General features: G+C 38.8%; 1 protein-coding gene across 2 annotated transcripts in view; it reads left to right on the plus strand.

Annotated features, from left to right (window-relative positions):
• COL24A1 (collagen type XXIV alpha 1 chain) overlaps positions 1-6,000 on the plus strand; it is a 294,021-nt gene that overhangs the window by 51,011 nt on the left and 237,010 nt on the right. The window lies entirely within an intron of this gene.

Consider the following 6,000-nt stretch of genomic DNA (forward strand, 5'->3'; position numbering starts at 1 on the left):
TTGAGAACATTTTCCCCTTTTGGAAACTATCTAGATTATTGAAAAACTAGTATTATAGACATACATTCCAAATGAGCTTGACATACTATTACTCTGATTTGTATGGAAGAGGAAAGAGAAATACGGGTTACTGGATGGAATGTTTAGGTAAATTATGAGACTTTTAAAAGTCAAAATAACTAATGTGGCTCAATGTATGGACCATTTAAATCACACAGAGTTATTTCCTACTAATAGGATTCATGCTAAGAGAACCTAGAAAAATAGCTCCATAGCCTAGGAACCCCTATTTCCTTATCCTTGAGTTCTCTCCCCAAGTGCTAGCTGAATCCTTAAAATCAAGGTGAGATCTTATTCATTTTCTAAGTGAGAAAACTAAGATAAACCTAGAGAAGTTCAGGGAATTGCTCAGTGTCACCTGGAGAGTTATGGCAGGATCAAGAGATACAACTTACTGATACAGAATCAGCTGTGCATTTCACTATTCAGTGCATATTATGAGAGATGGATAAGATACTTGGGTTTCAAGTACTGTGAAGTAATTACATATTTTATAATTTGCAGTTGAATTATTATCATATATTAATATATGTTTTTAAAATTTATTATATAATTTATTATATATCAACATACAATTATATGTTTTAAATATTTTATATTTATTTTGAATTTGAATTATTATAACTTTCATGAATTATAACTATTACTAATACTTAAAGTAGCTTTTTTATTATGTGCAATGTTCCAGTCTCTCTCCTGAGCACTGTTTCTTTTAATCTTAAAAACAATTCATTGAAACCAGGAGCAAAATGCCTATAGTACAAGATACTCGGGAGGCTGAGGCAGGAGGATCTCTTGATCCCAGGAATTGGAGGCTATAGTGTATTATGGCTGTGTCTGTGCATAGCTGTTGTAGCCTAGCCTGGATAACATAGCAAGACCCCATCTCTTAAAAACATCAAATGAAAAATAACTTATGGAGACAGATACCAGCTTCAGTATGTTGAATAAGTTAGTTGAGGTGTCCCAGGGTTAAATCATTCACTCAAGGGCATACAGCTATTCATTTGAAGATTTAGGACTCACATCCAGGCATATTTAACACATACGACTGTGGTCTTAATAGCTTTGGATACTGCTTTTCTATTAATTAATTTATTACTTATGTCAATATTTGTTCGATATGGGCATTTAAGTAATTTTGTCTCTAACAGGCATGCAAAAGGAACCGTGATATTGTTTTTCATGAAATCCAAGGGAACAAGTCTAGTTTTGGATGACAGGAGAAAAATGACTCCATTATTCTTTTTCTCTGGAAAGTATCTGGCAATATTAAATGTTTTTAGTATACACTAAACTTAAGTAATTTTAAAAGCTAAAACAGCTGTAAGAAAGTTGGTGGAGCGCACTAACTGTTGAGCTGTTGAACTGAAAACACAGAAAAGTAATAATGTAAAACAAGGTTTGAAAACTAGAAGTACCATTGAGATGGAGATAACAAAGCAAACATAGCAACGTTTTCTTCACGCTTCAGCAGATCATTTCGATTTGCTTTCTCCCCCATTCTTTTATCCCTTGCTGCCACTTTTTGAAACCAATATTAACATCTTGAACAGGCAATTTGTTTTTCTCAGATTGACTGGTTGCATTGCCGCCTTCATGTAACTCTTATTTTCCTAGAAACTGAAGTATATATTTTACTTCTCACTAAGTGTCTAAATTTTTGCCAGAAAGCAGATAAGTTGGATCCGGAGTACATGTTGGGTTGGATGGAAGACAGAAGTCATAGTAGAGCTTGGACTCAAGATGGATTTTTAAGTTGCTTTTATATAGCTGAGTAGTTGGTATATTAAAATTGGAGGCCTTCTATTTACAATGTAAGAGCATTAGCAATGTAATCAATGGAAACAATGTTTCTAGGTTAGAAAAGATAAGTTAGATAGGAGCAGTTAAGCGCATCTTAGCACGAAGGTGTAATTCAGGGCTATTGTGAAATATAATGTACATATTTTAAAACATTTTTATGAGATGGGGACTTGACATCTTTTGAATTAACATGGATGGAATTGAAACACATTCTTCTTCTTCTTCTTCTTTTTTTTTGTCGAGGCAGAGTCTTACTATGTTGCTCTTGGTAGAATGCCATGGTGTCACAGCTTGCAGCATCCTCTAACTCTTGGACTTAAGTGATTCTCTTGCCTCCGCCTCCCAAGTAGCTGGGACTACAGGTGCTTACCACACCTGGCTATTTTCTGTTGCAGTTGTTATTGTTGTTTTTAGCTGGCCTGGGCTGGGTTTGAACCCACCACCCTTAGTCGATGTGGCTCACATCACCACTATGGGTGCTGAGCCTGAAACACGTTCTTAGTAAAGTGTCACATGAATGGAAAAGTGAGTATCCAATGTACTCAATGCTAATGTGAAGCCAGTAGATGATCTAATACATGCCCGCATAAGAGAAAAACTCAATTCAATTCAAGTTGGCAAAGGGGGAAGAAGGGAAGGGAGGATGGAGGGGTATGGTGTGCTCCATACCCCTTAATGGGCACAGATATAGGGCACACCCTTGGGTGTGGGACACAACTACAGTAAGGACTCTACCTAACAAATGCAAACATGGTAACCTATTTGTTTGTACCTTCATATTAATCTGAAATTAAAAGATAAAAGAAACAATGAATGAAGTATGCAGTATTTTTCTGAGTATTAAAAATACTCACAGCAGTGTAACTGTGGTTAAACTAAGTTTCAGTGACAATTATGAATCAGCATGAAGTCTTATTCTATTTTGATAGAATTATTTTAATTAATTTTAAAAAATCTATTAGATAGGAGGTTTATAGTAAATATCTGTACAAAGCTGGAAAGGAAGAAAGGACTGGAGCATCCAGTGGAACTCCGTATGATGAATCAGTCACTCAAAAATCATACAGGTTTCCAGACACTGTGTAAGCAAGGACAGCCCTAAAGAGTTATTATGATACTGAATACCAGTGAGAGCCAGAATGAAAAATCAGTCGGTGGACAAATCAATGCCAGAAGGCATGGAGAATTTTATTGTTCCATCATCTCTTACTGAGATCATCTCTCAGTGGTCCGTTATTCCCATAAAACTCGGCAGAGCTGTGTTTTGAGTTGCTGCCCAATTCAAGTGCAATACTGACAGTCTACTGCAAATACTGCTGCCTAGGAACTGTGCTGCCTCCTCGGTTTCTGTCCCCTCTGCAATCTGCCATTCCCACTAATGGCAGGGGAAGCTAAGAACAAGCAGGACCCGGTACCGACCTCCCTAACAGGCAGGCCAAGGGTTGCCAAAGGGGTGTAGCTTGTGGGACTTCTGTGTTCAAAGATACAGCCCTCAGTCTGGCTCATGTGATCAAAATTACAGCCTCAATGATAAATTCATTTGGCTGAAAGGATTTCTGTTTCCAGAAGTCTTTCTGAAAATGTCTGTGTCCTCAGAATAGGCTGTTACATTTCATTTAGCATCATTTTGAATTAAACTATCATCGTGTTTTTCTGTGTAAGGTAGAGAAGGACTATAGCTGGGGTTGAGGGAACCAAAGGAAAAATCTAGTACTACTCAAAAGAGGTTAGTGTGTCCGTATCGCAAGGAGGTGGGGATAGGGGTTGGTACAATTCTGTAGCATACATGAGGGAAATGAGAGGAGGTGGGCAGAATAGGGAGATTTGTATTGTACTGATCCTAATACTTTGAGTCTCCCCAAGTTCTCCAGCCACTGGAATCATTCTTCTATTTATTATTTTTAAAAAATTAATTTAAATCCTTATTCTTAGAACTTTAGGAGATTTTTCTTACCCCCTATCCCAAGAGGTACTTACATTCTTGTAGTTGTTGACTTTCATCTGATTCTAAATTCTTCTCTAGGGATTCTTTTGTGATCACCTGTGACTATCCTATCTTATCACTGTTTCTCAGTTTCTCCGTAGCTTTCTCTGGTTATTTTGGTCGAAATGTGTTGTAAGCCTTTGTTGCATTTCTCAAGTACTGTAGTAGTTGACAAACTTTACTAGAGATTTACAATGACCTGATCTGTAAACTAAAGCTTTTGCATTGTAGAGAAAGAACATGTCATATTGGTGGGCGGCGCCTGTGGCTCAGTGAATAGGGCGTCGGCCCCATATGCCGGAGGTGGTGGGTTCAAACACGGCCCCGGCCAAAAACTGCAAAAGAAAATGTCATATTGGCTTTCAGACCACAATGCAGTAATGTATAAAGGGAAATAGGTGATGGATTTAGGAGATACACTGTAAGTTGCTTAAGTGCAAGGACTGTGCTCCTTTCACGGTGGTGTCTCGGGTCAGCATTGGCACATAACAAGCACATATTATTAGTGAAAGAATGAATCCTGCTCGTCTTAAATTCAGTTGACCATGCCCCCTTCACCTCCTGGTCCTACTGCAATCTTTCAACTTATGAGTTGCTTCTCAAAGCAGGGTTCCCTCTCTGCTGTCTTATTTCCCTGATTCCTCTGGCTCCAAACATCCATCCTTCCATCTCTACTTAGCTCACCTGTTCCTGATCACTCAGTGGCTTTGCCTTTCACATGACTGTCTACAATGGCTGGCTCACCTTTGCCTCAGCTTCTCCAAAATAAATAGGGCAGAAGATCCAGGGAAGTTGCCTCAAACAAAAGAGAAGTTATTTTTCTTTTTCAGATGAGTTTTGTCATTAACCCTACAATGCTGGCTGGACACAGTGGCTCATACCTATAATCCTAGCATTCTGGGAGGCCAAGGCAGGAGGATTGCTGAGATCAAGAGTTTGAGAGCAACCTGAACAAGAAAGAGTGAGACTCTTGTCTTCACTAAAAGTAGAAAAATTAAGTGGGCATTGTGGGGGGCAACCATAGTCACAGCTCCTCAGGAGGCTGAGGCAAGAGGATCGCTTGAGCCCAGGAGATTGAGGATGCTGTGAGCTAGGCTGACTTCATGGTACTCCAGCCTGGGGCGACAGAGTAGCACCCTGTCTCAGAAAAGCAAAAGCAAACAAAACAAAATGAACCTAGATGCTACAGTTGTTTTAATCACACACTTTGTCCTACCGTTCATTCTGCAAACCAATATTATGTAATGAAGATAAAGTCTCTCCCTTCAAGTACCTTCCTGTCTTAAAAAGGAAACACATACAAGTTAAGTATCCCAAATCCTATACGTGAAATACTCAAAAATATAAAACTTTCTGCATGCCAACACACCATTGCTGAAAGAACATGCTTTTGAAATGTTCTAGCTTTTGAATTTTCAGATTTGGTATGCTCAACTGACATAATGCAAATATTTTAAAATATGAGAAAGAAATCTGACACTTTTCTTGTCCTAAGCATTTCAGATAAGGGATACTCAACATGTAACAAAAGCAAATCACAAATGCGTATTATGCTTCGGAAAGTGTAATGATGAAGATCTGGACAGGATAGGACACTTTTGAGGGTTGCATAAACTTCCTGGGGTGAGGGGTGGGTGGGGGCAGGGAGCAGGGAGAGAAGTGACATCTAAGTTGAGGCTTGAGGATCAGCAGAAGTTCCCCTGATGATACTTTGCTTAGTGGAAAAGCTGCTTTCTACACACAGATCATCCATAAACAAAGGCTTGGAGGCAAGAAGCAGTTTCTTGTTCCCGAATCTTGAAATGTGAGGCAGGAGGCTTCAGAAATAAAGCTTGAGGAATAGTCAGGTGCACATTATAGAGGGGTTTATACGCCATGTTAAAGCATTTATCATGCAGTAGAGAGTTACTGCAGGGTTTTATGAAGGATCATGGCGAAGGTAAATCTTCTAGTCCCCACAGTTTCACTGGAACTTTTTTGAGTTCTAGAAAGGAATAATTCTACCTTTTTAAAACCTAACAGTTTGTGAAAGGAAGCTCTTGATAGAAAAGGAGGGTGATTGTACAGAAACTGGCTTGTGTCATAGAAAGCAATTTCTCATATGTAAAAAACTCTAAGAATACAAGTGCTCCCCATCATTGGGGTGGGGG

Source organism: Otolemur garnettii, unplaced genomic scaffold, assembly GCF_000181295.1.
Source record: "Otolemur garnettii isolate 467f Iridium unplaced genomic scaffold, OtoGar3 scaffold00010, whole genome shotgun sequence".
In the NCBI taxonomy this organism is placed as follows: domain Eukaryota; kingdom Metazoa; phylum Chordata; class Mammalia; order Primates; family Galagidae; genus Otolemur; species Otolemur garnettii.